Source organism: Durio zibethinus, chromosome 25 (genome assembly GCF_047325235.1).
Source record: "Durio zibethinus cultivar Kanyao isolate XHJ-2024 chromosome 25, ASM4732523v1, whole genome shotgun sequence".
Taxonomy (NCBI): Eukaryota; Viridiplantae; Streptophyta; class Magnoliopsida; order Malvales; family Malvaceae; genus Durio; species Durio zibethinus.
The window spans coordinates 1,567,962-1,586,691 of NC_143186.1; the positions used below are offsets into that span (position 1 = coordinate 1,567,962).

The 18,730-nt window shown below is 42.7% G+C and overlaps 4 non-coding genes and 1 pseudogene across 4 annotated transcripts; all 5 read left to right on the forward strand.

Annotated features, from left to right (window-relative positions):
• The first annotated feature begins 1,906 nt into the window (after positions 1–1,906).
• LOC149511507 (5.8S ribosomal RNA) lies at positions 1,907–2,062 on the forward strand. The gene has a single exon (XR_016333855.1). It is a non-coding gene; the product is annotated as a 5.8S ribosomal RNA (ribosomal RNA).
• A 239-nt stretch (positions 2,063–2,301) lies between these two features.
• LOC149511508 (25S ribosomal RNA) lies at positions 2,302–5,645 on the forward strand. Its single transcript, XR_016333872.1, has one exon. It is a non-coding gene; the product is annotated as a 25S ribosomal RNA (ribosomal RNA).
• Positions 5,646–9,095: 3,450 nt separating this feature from the next.
• Positions 9,096–9,245, forward strand: LOC149511509 (5.8S ribosomal RNA; annotated as a pseudogene).
• Positions 9,246–9,484: 239 nt separating this feature from the next.
• LOC149511510 (25S ribosomal RNA) lies at positions 9,485–12,819 on the forward strand. The gene has a single exon (XR_016333879.1). It is a non-coding gene; the product is annotated as a 25S ribosomal RNA (ribosomal RNA).
• A 3,384-nt stretch (positions 12,820–16,203) lies between these two features.
• On the forward strand, positions 16,204–16,359 carry LOC149511511 (5.8S ribosomal RNA). The gene has a single exon (XR_016333861.1). It is a non-coding gene; the product is annotated as a 5.8S ribosomal RNA (ribosomal RNA).
• The last annotated feature ends 2,371 nt before the right edge of the window (positions 16,360–18,730 follow it).

The following is an 18,730-nucleotide window of genomic DNA, read 5'->3' on the forward strand; positions in this document are numbered from 1 at the left end:
GCACACACCTCTTGGCCCCCTACCCCCAATCATCGAAACCCCCATACTACCAATCAAGTTCTCTTGCAATGGTGTCCCGAGCAAAAAGATGTGCCACCAGCACATGCTCAAGCCTAGCATGTGCATCATGGCCTAAAATCAAACTTTGACCAAGGCCTCGACCATCAATGGCATGTGTTGGTGTATGGTGTAGGCACATACATTGACTTATATCAGCACAAGTTGGCCTTTGGTATTGGCAATTACCTCACCCACTATCGGCACAAGCTAGCCATTGGTTCAAGCACTTGCCTCGACCACCATCGGCACATGCATGCCTCGATCAGTATCGACACTGTCTAGAACCAGTGTAAGAAATGCCTTGAACACTATCGGCACGTGCCATGCCTCGATCAGCATCAATAAAAAATGGCCCTTGGTGCAGGCAATTGCCTTGAACACCATTAGCACATGCTGGGCTTTGGTGCGGGCATCTACCTTGAACACCATTGGCGCATGCTGGGCCTTAGAGTAGGCACATGCCTCGACCACCATCGGTACAAGTTGGCCATTGGTATGGGCACTTGCCTTGACCAACATAGGCACATGCATGCCTCAATCAGCTTTAACATAATTTGGAATCGATGTGGGCACATATCTCGATCAATTTTGGCAAGACATGGTCTTAGGTGTAAGTTGTTACCTCAAACACCATCGATGCATGTTGGCCCTTGGCGTGGGCACATGCCTCGACCACTATCGACACATGTCGGCCCTTGGCATGGGCACTTGCCTAAACTACCATCAGCATATGCCATGCTTCGATCAACATCGATAGAAGATGGCTTTTGGTATGGGTAGTTGCCTCAAATAGCATCGACACATATGCTGGGCCTCAGTGTAGGATATGCTTGTTTAAAAAAATATCCTCGTTTCAGACACTTTAACGTCTACTAGTAGCATATCTGTAAAATCTCTAATGTTCTCTAGGGAGTGGTAGTCTGATGCCCCCTCTCCCCCCTAACGAGGGGAGTAGTGTGCATGATGGACCTATTATTGTGTACATCCACAGCACCATCCTCAAAGCAAAATATAGGCCGTGCATGCCTTTTAGCCATTTTGTTCTACGGCTAGTCACTTCAGTGACTCGCAGGCTATCATGGCCTCTATCAGTTGACATGCATATGGAAAGGGGAGCCAAGCTCAAGCTCTTGCCCATGACTGATGCTGCCCTAGACCCCAGACCAAATCCCTAAATCAGCCCGTGCTAGAGACTAATGTTCTGGGCCACACACATGCTACACTAATGTATTCAACATGTCTATAGCCTTAATCGATAGGCCTTGGTAATCTTTAAAATTTCATCATATAAGGATAGATCATTGCGATTATTGGTATTCAACAAGGAATTCCTAGTAAGTGTGAGTCATCAGCTTACGTTGACTACATGCTTGCCCTTTATACACACCACTTGTCACCCCTACCGATTGAATGGTCTAATGAAGTGTTCAGATCGTGGCGACACGAATGGTTCACCGCCCTTAATGTCATGAGATGTCCCCTAAACCTTATCATTTAGAGGAAGAAGAAGTCCTAACAAGGTTTCCATAAGTGAACTTGTAGAAAGATCATTGTCAAAACCTGCTTGACGGATGACTCACGAATGCGTTAACAAAAAACCAAGGGGATAAGGGTGCCTCTGCACCCCAAGCCCTTTTCAGTCCCTAGAGGGAGTGAAGGTCACTTCATCTAGTCCCTTAGGGGGTGAAATGTTCAGTGTCATCTCGCCTATAGTCGAATAATGAACCTCTAGCGTGAATTGTGCCAAGGAACCAAAAATGAAAATGAAGTGCGTGTGCCATTGCCATCCATTCAAGGTGCGTGTACGGGTGGCACCACAGCTCCTTTCATCATTTAAAACCAAAATGACTCTCGACAATGGATATCTCAGCTCTCGCATCGATGAAGAACATAGCGAAATGCGATACTTGGTGTGAATTGTAAAATCCCATGAATCATCAAGTCTTTGAATGCAAGTTGTGCCCTAAGCCACTAGGCTGAGGGCACACCTACTTAAGTGTCATGCACCATTGTCCCCTCTCTGACCCCCTAGCTTGTCAAGCTTGGGGGGAGGGAAGGGGTGAAAGATAGCCTTCTGCGATTCGATTAGTCATGGTTGGCCCAAAAATGATACCCCGACAATGATAGTGCTATGACCATCAGTGGTAAAGCTCCCAACCTGTGTTGTCTCTAGTGATGCATGCTTGTTGTCCACCTAGACCCTATCGGACCCCCTACATTACTTGGTCAATGCTTACGCCATGACCCTAGGTCAGGTGGGATCACCTGTTGAGTTTAAGCATATCAATAAGTAGAGGAAAAAAAACTTACTAGGATTCCCTTAGTAATGGTAAACGAATCGAGAAGAGCCCAACTTGAGAATCGGGTACCCCTGACATCTAAATTGTAGTCTGGAGAAGCAACCTAATGGTGGTCCAGGCCCAAGTCCCCTAGAAAGGGGCACTGGAGAGGTCGAGAGCCCCATTGTGCTTGGACCCTATCACACCATAAGGCACTATCTATGAGTCAGATTGTATAGGAATGCAGCCTCAATCAAGCAATAAATTCCATCTAAGGCTGAATACAAGCAAGAGATCTATAGCGAACAAGTACCATAAGGGAAAGATGAAAAGGACTTTGAAAAGAGAGTCAAAAAGTGCCTTAAATTGTCGAGAGGGAAGTATATAGAGGTCGACGATGCACCTTGGATGGATGTGGACCACACGGGTTAGACAGTGGCCCAAGCCCGAGCTTTCGATATGCTCGCGGAGATGTTGTCATCGAGATCGTGAAACATATCACACATCATCTCAGCGTGCCCCGACATTGGCATGCTCATAAAGTCAACATGTGGGCTCCTTATCCAACCCGTTTTGAAACACAAACTAAAGAGTCTAACATGTGTGTGAGTCAATGGGCTAGAAAACCCATAAGGCATAAGAAAGCTAATTGGTGGGATCCCTCACGGGTGCACCACTGACCGACCTTGATCTTTTGAGAAGGGTTTGAGTGCGAGCATGCTTGTCAAGACTTGAAAGATGGTGAACTATGCCTAAGTGAGGTGAAGCCATAGGAAACTTTGGTGGAGACCCACAGTGATACTAATGTGCAAATTGTTCATCTGACTTAGGTATAAGGGCAAAAGACTAATCAAACTATCTAGTAGTTGGTTCTTTCCTTAGTTTCTCTCAGGATAGCTAAAGCCCTTAGTGAGTTCTATCGGGTAAAGCCAATGATTAGAGGCATCAGGGGCACAATGCCCTCGACCTATTCTCAAACTTTAAATAGGTAGGACAACGTGGCTGCTTCACTGAGCCACGCCACAAAATCGAGAACTCCAAGTGGGCCATTTTTGGTAAGCAAAACTAGCAATGTAGGATGAACCAAAAGCTAGGTTACGGTGCCCAAGTGTGCGCTAACCTAGAACCCACAAAGGGTGTTGGTCAATTAAGATAGCAGGATGGTGGTCATGGAAGTCAAAATCCATTAAGGAGTGTGTAACAACTCACCTGCCAAATCAACTAGCCCCGAAAATGGATAGCGCTTAAGCGCACGACTTATACCCAACCATCAAGGCATGGGCCAAGCCCCGATGAGTAGAAGGGTACATAGGTCATCGTAAAACTTAGAGTACAAGCCCAGGCAGAGCGGCTATCGATGCAAATCTTGGTGGTAGTAGAAATATTTAAATGAAAACTTTGAAGGCCAAAGACGGGAAAGGTTCCATGTGAACAGTACTTGTACATGGGTTAATTGATCCTAAGAGATGGGGAAAGCTTATCTAACAACGTGTCTAACGTGAGCTATGAAAGAGAATCAGGTTAAAATTTTGGAATCGGGACATGACGACTAACAGCAACGTTAGAGAGTCCAAAAATGTCAGTAAAGGCCTCGAAAAGAGTTATCTTTTCTATTTAACGACCTTCCACCCTAGAAGCAGCTCAGCGGGAGGTAAGGTCTAGTGGTTGAATGAGCACCACACATTTGGTAGTGTCTGATGCACCCCTGATGGCCCTTGAAAATCTAGAGGATCAAGCACTATCCATGCTTGGTCATACTTATAATAGCATCAGGTCTCCTAGGTGAACAGGCTCTAGTCGATGGAATAATGTAGCAATGAAAGTCAGTTAAATGGAACTGTAACCTCGAGAAAAGGATTGGCTATAAGGGCTGGGCACGGGGGTCCCAATCCTGAACCCATAGACTATTGATGCATTGCTAGAGCTACTTTTGCATTGAGAGTGGGTCGCTATGTGCCAATCGAGGGATGAATTAAGAGCGGCTCCTTCAGGGCCTTTCCTCGGGCAATGAACAATCGATTCAAAATTGGTACGAACAAAGGGAATTCGACTATTTAATTAAAACAAAGCATTGTGGTGGTCCCTATGGATGCTCATACAATGTGATTTTTGCCCGATACTTTGAATGGAAAAGTGAAGAAATTCGACCAAGCACGGGTAAATGGCAGGAGTAACTATGACTCTCTTAAGGTAGCCAAATGTCTCATCATCTAATTAGTGATGCACATGCATGGATTACTAAGATTCCCACTATCCCTGTCTACTATCTAGCGAAACCACAACCAAGGGAATGGGCTTGGTAGAATCAACAGGGAAAGAAGACCGTATTGAGCTTGACTCAAGTCTGACTTTGTGAAATGACTTGAGAAGTGTAGGATAAGTGAGAGCCCTTGAGTGAAATTGAAATACCACTACCTTTAATGTTATTTTACTTATTTCATGAATCAGAGGTGAGGCACGACCCTTTCTTTTGATCTTAAGGCTGACCTCGGTTGGTTGATCCAAGTGGAAGACATTGTCAGGTGGAAAGTTTGGCTAGGGTGGCATATCTATTAAAAGATAACACAAGTGTCATAAGATGAGCTCAATGAGAACAAAAATCTCGTGTGGAACAAAAGGGTAAAAGCTCATTTGATTTTGATTTCTAGTACAAATACAAACCATGAAAGCGTGGCCTATCGATCCTCTAGACCTTCAAAATTTAAAGCTAGAGTTGTCAAAAAAGTTACCACAGGGATAACTAGCTTGTGGTAGCCAAACGTTCATAGCAATGTTGCTTTTTGATCCTTCAATGTCAGCTTTTCCTTTTATTGTGAAGCAGAATTCACCAAGTGTTGGATTGTTCACCCATCAATAGGGAATGTGAGCTGGGTTTAGGCCATCATGAGACAGGTTAGTTTCAACCTCTTAATGGTAGCACCACAATAGTAATTTAGTCTAGTACGAGAGGAACTGTTAATTCGCACAATTGGTCATCGTGCTTGGTTGAAAAGCTAGTGGCACGAAGCTACCGTGCACTGGATTATAACTGAATGCCTCTAAGTCTAAATCTAGGCTAGAAGCTATACACACACCCATCACCCAATTGTAGACCTACAATCGAGGCTCATGGCCCCCAAGAGCACTTGTCGTGGGTGTAGCCCCTACGACGAACAACCATGCAGGCCTTGTTGGAGCTCAATTCCCATCGAGTGATTGGTAGAATCCTTTGCAAATGACTTAAATACATGATAGGGTATTGTAAGTGGTAGAGTGGCCTTGCTGCCATGATCCACTAAGATTCAACCTTTTGTTGCTTCTATTCATCCCTCCCCCCACCTCTTCCCTAGCCCCCTCGCTTTATTCCTTTCATACAGCACCCTTCTAGGGTTGGGATGAATGATGCCCTCTGTACGGGCACTTACCTTGAACTCCATCGCCACACGTTGGCCCCTGGTGTGGGTTGTTGCCTTGAACACCATCGATAGTGTCTGGCCTTTGGCTGGTGTGGCCAATCGCATCCAACACCATTGATGGTAGATGCTGGCCTATTATTGCCCTAGGATGTTGCCTCAGACACCTCTTTGGTGGGTGCTAGCCCCTCGGTGGCCCAGACACCTCTTTAGTAGATGTTGGTGTCATGGGCTCCACTATCAAACCAAACTCCATGTAGCCTTAGACTGGAATAAACTCTATATGCCTAAGTCAACCTACGAAACAAGCGTGCGGGCACTAAACCAACTAGAGAGGTAGAATACACAAGCTAAGGATTGACCAAGCCCTCTTTTGTGTGCTATAGATCTTGGAAGCTTTCTATATGGTTTTGGTTTGGCCTCACTCCTTGGGAGCACCTAGGTGCGATGTGAGCATGTTATAGGCCTGATCTCACTGCTACAGATAGGTTTGACTTAGGGGTAGGTAGTCTAAATGCTTCTACCATGACTATTGCTAGAACCCATACCTCTATGTTTATTGCTCGAGCCTTGGCTATTGGTGTGCATACCCAAAGCGTGACAATGGCACTTGGTACGAGTTGTTGCCTCAGACACCCCTGTGTTTGACCTATGCCCGCACCTCGATCATCAATGCCCATAGTTGGGTCTGACTATGTGCTTATACACCGTTCACCAGCACCTGCACTTGGGCTTGGCTTAATTTTGCCAAACTTGAACATCGTGCCTGAGCCTCTGAAGCCCTAATCATTGCCCCCGCCATTGTCTCAGTCTAGTTCCCTCAACCTATACCTCGAGTAAGCCTCAAGGCTTGGTGCCCTAGGCTGTCCCACTTGAACCCCAGGGTCAGTCCTAGCTTATGTGCTGATCATGACACATGCCCTTGCCTCGACCACCATCGAGACATGTTGGCCCTTGGTGTGGGCACAGGCCTCGACCACCATCAGCACATGCTTGCCTTTTATGTGGGCAGTTCCCTCAAACACCATCGGCACATGCTAGGTCTCGCACCAAACGCTCGCACCTGGGCCTAGGCCACGCACCATGCGTAGCACAATTGGGCAATAGGGGGTTCAGACACATCCTTATAATTCTACCATGCCAAAGCCATTTTTTATGGCCTATGAATTCATATGAGCACTCCCCAGCACCCGTGCATGTCCTGAGCTCGGGTTGAGCACAATGCATGCCACGACATGGTAAGATGACTTGTTCTCTATTTTTCATGATTTTTAAAATTTTTTACAGTTTGGGATTTTTTAAAAAAAAAATTTAGGAGTTTTGATCCTAAATTTGGTAGACCTGATCCTTGTATTTTTATTGGTATGCGTAAAAAAATTCAACTAAAAAATCAAAGTGTAGAAGATTTTGTGGCCATTTGAAAAAATTATCCCCATTTTATACACTTGAATGGCTACTGGTAGCAAACCTATAAAAGCTCAAATGCTTTTTAACGAGGTGTGAGTTCTCGAGGTTGCATGTGGGATAAAGGGCTAATATAAGGGCTATGTACCAGTACTCATCACACATCACGTACACACACCCCTCTAATCTCTTACCCCCAATCACTGGAACACCTATGTCGTTGGTAAAGTTCTCTGATGATGGTGCCCCAGGTAAAAAAATACGACACCAGTAAATGCTTGAGCCAAGAATGTGCATCGTGGCCCAAAATCAAACTTTAGCTAAGGCATCGACCATCAACGACACATGCAAGTGTATGGTGCAGGCACATGTATCGACCATCATCGACAAAAGCTAGCCTTTGGTAAGGGTAATTACCTTGACCACCATTGGCACAAGCTGGCCCTTGGTACGGGCACTGCCTCGACCATCATCGGCATATGCATGCCTCAATCAGCATTGGCACAATCTAGAACTGATGTGGGCACATGTCTCGATCACCATTGGCACGTGTCATGCCTTGATTAGCATTGATAGAAGATGGCCCTTAGTGCAGGCATCTGCCTTGAACACCATTGGCGCTTGTTAGGCCTTTGAGCAGGCACATACCTTGAGCACTATGGGCACATGCATGCCTTGATCAACATTGACACAATCTAGAACTGGTGTAGTCATATGTTTTGATTAGCATTGGTAAAAGATGGCCCTAGGTGTTAGTAGTTGCCTCAAACACCATCGGCACATGCTGGCCTTTGGTGGGGGCACATCTTCGACCACCACTAGCATAAACTCACCCTTGGAATGGGCACTTGCCTTGATCGCTATCAGCATGTGCCATTCCTTGATCAACATCGATAAAAGGTGGCCTTTGGTGTGGGTAGTTGCCTTAAACACCATTGACACACATGTTGGGCCTCGGTATGGGATATGCCTGTTTGAAAAAGTGTCCTTATTTCAGATACTTTAATGCCTACTAGTAGCACATCTATAAAATCTCTAATGTCCTTTAGGGGGTGGTAATTTGTGCCCCCTCTCCCCCCTAATGGGGGGAGTAGGTGTGCATGATGGGCTTGTCATTGCATACATCCACGACAATGTCCCCGAAGCAAAATGTAGGCCATGCATGCCTTTCAACCATTTTGTCCAATGGCTGGTCACTCCGATGACCTACAAGCACCCATGGCCTCGATTGGTTGGCATGCATGTAGAAAAAGGGAGCCGAGCTAGAGCTCATGCCTAGGAATGATGCTACCCTAGACCCCAAACCATGTCCCTAAATCAGCTCATGCCTATGACTGATGTTTTAGGCTGCACGTGTGCTACACTAATGTATTCAATGAGTCTATAGCCTTTGTCGATAGGCTAAGGTAATCTTTGAAATTTCATCATGATGGTAATAAATCATTGCAATTGTTGGTCTTCAACAAGGAATTCCTAGTAAGCGTGAGTCATCATCTCACGTTCATTATGTCTCTATCCTTTGTACACACTACCTTGCCCCTTCTGATTGAATGGTTCAGTAAAGTGTTCAGATCACGACGACATGGGTGGTTCACCACCTGTGACAATTAAAAGAAGGAGAAGTCATAACAAGGTTTCTGTAAGTGAACCTATGGAAGTATCATTGTCAAAACTTGCTTGATGGATGACCTGTAAATGTGTTAATAAAACACCAAAGGGGCAAGGGTGCCTCCATACCCCGAGCCTCTTCTAGCCTTTGACGAGTAAGAGGGTGGCTTTATCCAGCCCTCGGGCAGGCAAAATGATTGGTGTCATCTTGCCTGTGGCCTAATAACGAACCCCTGGCATGAATTGCACCAAGGAACTAGAAATGAAAATAGAGTACGTGCACCATCGCCATCCCATTCGTGATGCATACGCAGGCAACATTATGGCTTCTTTTGTCGTGAAAAACCAAAACATCTCTTGACAATGGACAGCTCTTATATCGATGAAGAATGTAGTGAAATGTGATACTTGGTGTGAATTGCAGAATCTCATGAACCATTAAGTCTTTGAACATAAGTTGCACCCTAAGCCACTAGGTTGAGGGACACCTACTTGGGTATCATGCACCATTGCCCCCCCTTCTACCCCTCTTTCCATTAAGCTTGGGGGGACGGTGGAGGTGGAAAAAGGCTTCCCCCAATCCAAGCAGTCATTGTTGGCCCAAAAATGAGTCCCCGACAATGACAATGCTGTGACCATCAATGGTAAAGCTCCCGATGTGTCTCATCTTTGGTGACACACACTTGTTATCCATCTAGACCCTATTAGACCCCTTGTATCACTCTGCCAATGCCTGTATCATGACCCCAGGTTAGGTGGGATCACCCTCTGAGTCTAAGCATATCAATAAGTGGAGGAAAAGAAACTTACCAAGATTCCCTTAGTAATGGTGAGCGAACTGCAAAGAGCCCAGCCTAAGAATCGAGTGCCCCTGACATCTGAACTGTAGTTTGGAGAAGCACCTTCAACAATAGATCAAGCCCAAGTCCCTTGGAAAGAGGCATCGAAGAGGGTAAGAACCTCATTGTGCCTGGACCCTGACACACCACAAAGTGCTATCTGTGAGTCAGGTTGTTTGGGAATATAGCACCAATCAGGTAGTAAATTTCATCCAAGGCTAAATACGGGTGAGAGACCGATAGTGAACAAGTACCAGGAGGGAAAAATGATGACTTTGAAAAGAGAGTCAATGAGTGCTTGAAATTGTTATAAGGGAAGCAGATGGAGGGCGACAATGCACCTCGATTGGATGTGGAATGCCGAGAACTGGTCCACCAATCGACTTGAGGCATGGACTGACACAGGTCGCAATGGTGGCCCAAGCCCAGGCTTTTATATGCCTATGGAGACATCGTCGCCATGATCATGGAATGTAGCACTCGCTGTCATGGCATGTTTTGGCACTGACATGCTCCCAGCGTTGGCCTACGGGCTCCCTATCTGGCTCATCTTGAAACACGAACTAGGGAGTTTGACATGTGTACATGTCAATAGGCTAGAAAATCCATAAGGTGCAAGGAAGCTAATTGGCGGGATCCCTCACAGGTGCACCGTTGACTGACCTTGATCTTCTGATAAGGGTTCAAGTGCAAGCATGCCTATTGGGACCCAAAAGATGGTGAACTATGCCTGAGTGGGGAAAAACCAAAGGAAACTCTAGTGGAGACCCACAGCAATACTGACATGCAAATCGTTCCTCTGACTTGGGTATAGGGGCAAAAGACTAATCGAACCATCTAGTAGCTGGTTCCCTCTGAAGTTTCCCTTAGGATAGCTAGAGCCCTTAGTGAGTTCTATTAGGTAAAGCCAATGATTAGAGGCATCGAGGGTACAATGCTTTCAACCTATTTTCAAACTTTAAATAGGTAGGACGGTGTAGCTGCTTCATTGAGCCATGCCACAGAATTGAGAGCTCCAAGTGGGCCAATTTTTGGTAAACAAAGCTAGCAATTTATGATGAACTGGAAGCCAAGTTATGGTGCCTAAGTGCACGTTAACCTAGAACCCACAAAGGGTGTTGGTCAATTAAAACAGTAGGACAGTGGTCATGCAAGTCAAAATCTGCTAAGGAGTGGGTAACAACTCACCCACCAAATCAACTAGCCTAAAAAATAGATGCTGCTTAAGTATTATACCTGATCATCAAGGTAAGGGCCAAGCCTCTATGAGTAAAATGGCACAATAGTCATCGTAAAACTTGAGGTATGAGCCTAGGTGGAGTGGCCATCGGTGTAGATCTTGGTGGTAGTAGCAAATATTCAAATAAGAACTTTAAAGGCCGAAGAGGGAAAAGGTTCCATGTGAATGACACTTGCACTAATTGATCCTAAGAGACGAGGAAAGCCCATTCGACAGTATGTCTAATGCGAGCATTGAAAGGGAATCAGGTTAAAATTTTTGAACTAGGACACGGTGGCTGACGGCAATGTTAGGGAGTCTGAAGATGCTACTGGAGGCCTCAGGAATAGTTATCTTTTTTATTTAACAGCCTGCCTACCCTAGAAACGGCTCAACCAGAGGTAGGGTCCTGTGGCTGGAAGAGCATCGCACATTTCATGGTGTTTGGTACACCCCTGGCAACCATAAAAAATCCAGAGGATCGAGTGCTGTCTATGCCTAGTCATATTTATAACTACATCAGGTCTCTAAGGTAAACAACCTTTAGTCGATGGAACAATGTGGGCAAGGGAAGTTGGCAAAATGGATCTGTAACCTTGGGAAAAGGATTGGCTCTAAGGGCTAGGCATAGGGGTCCTAGTCTAGAGCCTGTTGACTACTAGTGCACTGTTCGAATTACTCTCGTGGCAAGAGTGGGTCACGATGTGCCAGCTGGGGGATGGAATTGGAATGGCTCCCTCGAGGGCCTTCCCTGGGTGATAAACAATTGACTTAAAACTAGTTTGGATAAGGGGAATCTGACTATTTAATTAAAATAAAGCGTTGCGATGGTCCCTGCGGATGCTCATGCAATGTGATTTTTGCCTAGTGCTCTGAATGTCAGAGTGAAAAAATTCAACCAAGTACAGGTAAATGCCTCATCATCTAATTAGTGACATGCATGAATGGATTAATAAGATTCCCACTATCCTTGTCTACCATCCATCGAAACCACAGCTAAGGGAATGGGCTTGGCAGAATCAATGGGGAAAGAAGACCCTGTTGAGCTTGACTTTAATCCAACTTTGTGAAATGACTTGAGAGGTGTAGGACAAGTGGGAGCCCTCGGGCGATATTGAAATACCATTATTTTTAACATTATTTTACTTATTCCATGAATTAAAGGCGGGGCATGACCCCTTCCTTTGGACCTAGGTCAAAATTAGTCGGTTGATCTGGGTGAAAGACATTGTCAGGTGGGGAATTTGGCTAGGATGGCACATCTATTAAAAGATAACGCAGGTGTCCTAAGATGACCTCAACAAGAACAAAAATCTCAAATGGAAAAAAAGGGTAAAAGCTTGTTTGATTCTGATTTCTAATACAAATACAAACCATGAAACATTGCCTATCGATCCCTTAAACCTTCAAAATTTGAAGCTAAAGGTGTCAAAAAAGTTACCATAGGAATAACTAGCTTGTGGCAGCAAAGCAGTCATAACGACATTGCTTTTTGATCCATTGATGTTAGCTTTTCCTATCTTTGTGAAGCAGAATTCACCATGTGTTAGATTGCTCACCCACTAATAGGGAATGTGAGTTGGTTTAGACTATCGTGAGATAGGTTAGTTTTGCCCTACTGATGGTAGCATCACAATAATAATTTAACCTAGTACGAGAGAAACTATTGATTCTCACAATTGGTCATCATACTTGGTTGAAAAGCTAGTGGTCTAAAGCTACCATGTGATGGATCATGATTGAATGCCTCTAAGTTAGAATCCGGGCTAAAAGTAACACATGTGCCCATCACTCGATTCTTGACCCATAGTACAAGCCTATGACCCCCAAGGGCATATGTCGTAGGTGTAGCCCCCATGACGGACAAGCCGCGTAGGCCTTCTTGTAGCTCAATGCCTACCAAGTGACAAGTAAAATCCTTTTCAGATGGCTTAAATACGTGACAGGGTATTGTAAGTGGTAGAGTGGCTTTGCTGCCATGGTCCACTATGATTCAACCCTTTGTCACTTCAATTCATCCCTCCCCCCACCCCTTTCCAAGTCCCCTCACTTCATTCTTTTAACACCACACCCCTTCGAGGTTAGGGATGAATGGTGCCCTCTATTCAGGCACCTACCTCGATCTCCATCGCCATACATTGGCCCTTGGTGTGGGTTATTGCTTCGAACACCATCAACGGTATCTGGTCTTTGGTTGGTGCAGCCAATCATGTCCAAGACCATCGATGGTAGATGCTTACTTGTTGTTTCCCTAGGATGTTGCCTCGAACACCTCCTTGGTGAGTGCTAACCCCACGGTGCCCTGGATACTTTTTTGGTAGATGCTGGTGTCATAGGCTCCATTCTCAAACCAAACACTATATGGCCTTAGACTAGGAATGAACTCTCTATGCTTGAGCTAGCCTACGAAACAAGTATGCAGGCATTAAGCCAACTAGAAAAGCAGAATACATGAGCTAAGGATTGACCAGGCGCCCTTTGTGTGCTGTAAATCTTGAAGGCTTTCTATACGGTCCTAGTTTGGCCCCCTCCTTAGAAGTGCCTGGGTACGATGCAAGCATGTTGTGGGCCTAGTCTTGATGCTATGGATTGGCTTGACTTAGGTACAAGTGATCTGGATGCTTCTAGCATAACTATTGCTAGAACCCTCACCTCTATGTTTAATGCTCAAGCCTTGACGCTGGTGTGCGGGCCTCAGCTCTAGGTGCATATGCCCAGGGTGTGACACTAGCACTTGGTAAAGGTTGTTGCTTCGGACACCCCTGGGTTTGACCTATACCACACCTCAATCATTAGTGCCTGCACCTGGGTCTAACTGTGTGCCTGCGCACCGCTCACCAGCACATGCACTTGGGCTTGGCTTAATTCTACCAAACCTGAACATCGTGCCTGAGCCTTTAAAGTCCTGATCACCACTTGCACCACTATCCTAGTCTAGTTTCATCGACCTACGCCTCGAGTAGGCCTTAAGGCCTAGTCTTTTAGGTTATCAAACCTTATCTCGCTAAAACCCTACGACCAATCCCAGCTTGCTTGCTGACCGTGACCTATGCCCTTGCCTCAACCACCATCGGGACATGTTGGCCCTTGGTCTCAGCACATGCCTTGACCACCATTGATACATGTTGGCCCTTTGTGTGGGTAGTTCCATTGAACACCATCAGCACATGCTGGGTTGGGCACCAAGCGCCCGCACCTAGGCCTGGGCCATGCACCATGTGCACCACGATCGGGCAATAAGTGGGTTCAGACACATCCTCGTATTTTTGCCATGCTAAATCCATTTTTATGGCCTGTGAATTCATATGAGTGCTCCCTAGCGCCCGTACACCACACGCGGGTGTCCTAAGCCTGGGCTGAGTACCATCAAGACACAACTAGATAGTGGGTGGGTTTAGGCACATCTTCATATTTCTACCATGACAATGCCATTTTTAGGGCTTGTAAATTCATACAATGGTCCTCTAAGCCTTCATGTGAAATTTCATGGTAAGATGACTAGTTTTCTATTTTTGATGATTTTTAAAATTTTTTACGATTTTGAATTTTTTTAAATTTTTTTAAAAGGATTTTTAGCCCCAAACATTGTAGTGTAGACCTGATCCTTGTATTTTTTTTGGCACGCAAAAAAAATTAGCCAAAAAATTAAAGTGTAGAAGATTTTGTGGCCATTCGAAAAAAGTGTCCCCATTTCATACACTTGAATGACTACTAGTAGCAAACCTGTAAAAGCTTAAATGCTCTTTAAGGGGGTGTGAGTTCTCAAGGTTGCATACGAGATAGAGAGCCAATATAAGGGCCAAGTACCAACACCCATCACACATCACGTGCGTACACCCCTCGACCCCCTACCCCCAATCATCGAAACCCCCATGCTGCCAATTAGGTTCTTCGATGATGCTCCGACGATGGTGCCTAGCACATTCTTGAGCCTAGCTTGTGCATCGTGGCCCAAAATCAAACTTCGACCAAGGCCTTAACCATCAACAGCACATCTTGGCGTATGGTGCGAGCACAAGCATCGACCATAATTGACACAAGTTGGCCTTCGGTACGGGTAATTGCCTCAGCCACCATCGGCACAAGCTAGCCCTTGGTACAGGCACTTGCCTCAACCACCATCAGTAGATGCATGTCTTAATCAGCATTGACATAATCTGGAATCAGTGTGAGCACTTGCCTCGACCATCATCGGCACATATTGGCCCTTGATGTAGGCACATGCCTCACCACCATCGGCATAAGCTAGCCCTTGGCATAGGCACTTGCCTTGACCTTCATCGGCATGTGCCATGCCTCAATCAGCATTGGCAGAAGATGGCCCTTGGTGTAGGCAATTACCTCGAACACCATCGACACACATGCTAGGCCTCGGTGTAGGATATGCTTGTTTGAAAAAAGTGTCCCCATTTTAGACACTTTAACGTCTACTGGTAGCATATATGTAAAATCTCTAACACCCTTTAAGGTGTGGTAGTCCGATGCCCCCTCTCCCCTCCCCCAACGGGGGAGTAGGTGTGCATCATAAGCTTGTCATTATGTACATCCATGGCAATGTCCTTGGAGCAAAATACAGGGCGTCATGCCTTCTGACCATTTTATCCTATGACTGGTCACTTGGTGACCCACAAGCACCCATGGCCTCAATCAGTTGGCATGCATGCAAAAAAAGGGAGCTGAGCTTGAGCCCATGCCCATAACTAATGCTACCTTAGACCCTAGACCAAGTCTCTAAATAAGCTTATGCCTGTAATTGATGTTTTGGGCTACACGCGCACTACAATGATGTATTTAATGAGTCTATAGCCTTGGTCAATAGGCCCAGGTAATCTTTAAAATTTCATCATGATAGGGATAGATCATTGCAATTGTTGGTCTTCAACGAAGAATTCCTAGTAAGCGTGAGTCATCAACTCACATTGATTATGTCCCTGCCCTTTGTACACACCACTTATCATTCCTATCAATTGAATGGTCTAATGAAGTGTTTGGATCATGGTGAAGTGGATTGTTCACTGGCCGTAACGTTGCTCATTGAACCTTATCATTTAGAGGAAGGATAAGTCATAACAAGGTTTTCTATAGGTAAACCTGTAGAAAGATCATTGTCAAAACACACTCGACAGATGACCCACGATACGCTAATGAAACACCAAGGGGGCGAGGGTGCCTCCGCACCTCGAGCTCCTTCTGACCTTTGGCAAATGCAATGATCACTTCATCTAGTCCCCCGAGAGGGTGAAACGATCAACATCATCTTGGCTATGTCCAAATAATGAACCCTTGGTGTGAATTGTGCCAAGGAACTGAAAATGAAAATAGAGCGCGTGTATTGTCGCCATCTTATTCGTAGTGTATGAGCAGGCGGTGCTGTAGCTCCTTTCATCATAAAAAACCAAAACGACTCTCAACAATGGATATCTCGGCTCTCGCATCAATGAAGAACATAGCAAAATGTGATACTTGGTGTGAATTATAGAATCTCGTGAACCATTAAGCCTTTGAATGCAAGTTACGCCCTAAGCCACTAGGCTGAGGGCACACCTGCCTGGGTGCCATGCTTCGTTGCCCTCTCTTACCCCTCTAACCATTAGGCTAGGGGGCAGGCAGAGGGCGAAAGATGGCCTCCCATGATTCGATCGATCGTGGTTGGCCCAAAAGTGAGTCTCCGGCAATGACAGTGTCGTGACTATTAGTGGTAAAGCTCTTAGTGTGCCTCGTCTCCGGTGACACATGCTCGTTGTCCATCCAGACCCTATCAGATCCCCTACATCACTCAGCTGATGCTCATATTATGACCCCAGGTTAGGTGGGATCACCCGCTAAGTTTAAGCATATCAATATGCAGAGGAAAAGAAACTTACCAGGATTCCCCTAGTAACAGTGAGTGAATTAAAAAAAGCCTAGCATGGGAATCGGGCGCCCCCGACGTCTGAATGGTAGTATGGAAAAGCATTCTCAATGATGGACCTAGTTTATTTTATTAATAATTATTTGATTTAATAATTATTATTCCAAGACTATTCCCACAACAATATCCCCAACTTCATTTGGATTCAAATTGTTTTTCTCTATCAATGCCTTTAAAATAGGAGCAAGCAAATCATCAGGATAAGTATCCTTGAAACTGCCTCGCTTTGATTTGCAAAAGGCAGTTCTAGATGTTGCTACTATCACCACATCATCTCTGATTTGCAAAAGGCAGTTCTAAATATTATCTTATTACGATTGAAATAGTCGTAATTATTTAAACTTATTTGACAAACATATTTATTTTTTAAATCTCTTACTTATTAATTTTCGTAATATTAATAACTTAGTATTATTTTATTTTGAATAAGCTTATATGAACTAAAATAATTTTTTTATGACAAAATAAAAGGTTATAACGATTTGAAATACATAATTATTCAAATAGTCATGACTATTTAATCTAGTTCAGTAAACATATTTATTTTTTAATTTTTTTACTTATTAACTATTGAAATATTAATAAATTTTCAATCCTATGAAGCTTGTATGAACAACAACAATTGTTTTATAACAAAACAACAAGTCATAACGATTTGAAATAAATAATTGTTCAAATAGTCATAATTATTTGAACGTTTGATAAATAGATTTATTTTTTAAATCTCTTATTAATTTTTAAAATATTAATAGATTAGTTTTATTTTATTCCAAACAAACTTATATGAACAAAAACATTTGTTTTATGACAAAACAAAAGATCATAACGATTTGAAATAAATAATTATTCAAATAATCATAATTATTTGAACTGGTTAGGTAAATGGAATTATTTTTTAAATCTCTTACTTATTAATTTTTAAAATATTAATAAATTCATTTTATTTTATTCCAAATAAACTAGTATGAATTCAAAAAAACTTATTTTATGACAAAAAAAAAGGTCATAATGATTGAAATAGATAACTATTCATATAGTTTTAAATATTTGAACTGATTCGACAAATAAATTTATTTTTTACTTCTCTTAGTTATTAATTTTTAGAATATTATTATATTAGTATTATTTTATTTTGAATAAGCTTATATGAACAAAAATAATTGTTTTATGAAAGAACAAAAAATTATAACGATTTGAAGTTTATAATTGTTCAAATAGTTATATATTTAAACTAGTTTGGTAAATAGATTTATTTTTTAAAATTATTACTTATTAATTTTTGAAAGATTAATAAATTAATATTATTATGTTTTGAATAGGCTTGAATGATCAAAAACAATTGTTATATGACCAAAAAAAAGGCCATAATTTTTTATAAATAGATAATTATTCATATAGTCTTAATTATTTGAATTGCTTTGATAAACAAATTTATTTTTTAAATCTCTTAGTTATCAGTTTTTTGAATATTATTAAATTAGTATTATTTTATTCCAAATAAGCTTATATGAACTGAAATAATTATTTTATAATAGAACAAAATATTATAATGATTTGAAATAGATAATTGTTCAAATAGAAACTAGTTTGGTAAATTGATTTATTTTTTAAATCTCTTACTTATTAATTTTTGAAATATTAATAAATTAGTATTATTTTATTCTAAATAGGCTTGTATGATGAAAAACAATTGTTTTATGATAAAACAAAAGTTTGTAACAATTTGGAGTAAAAAATTGTTTAAATGGCTAAATTATTTGAAGTGATTCGATAAACAAACTTATTTTTTAAATCTTTAACTTTTCAATTTTTGAATATTAATAAAGTAATATTATTTTATTTTGGATAAGCTTTTATGAACTAAAACAATTGTTTTATGATAAAACAAAAAGGTTATACTTCTTATAAATAGATAATTATTCAAATAGTTGTAACCATTTGAACTTGTTTGGTAAATAGATTTATTTTTTTAATTTCTTGTTTATTAATTTTTTTATACTATTAATTTAGCAATATTT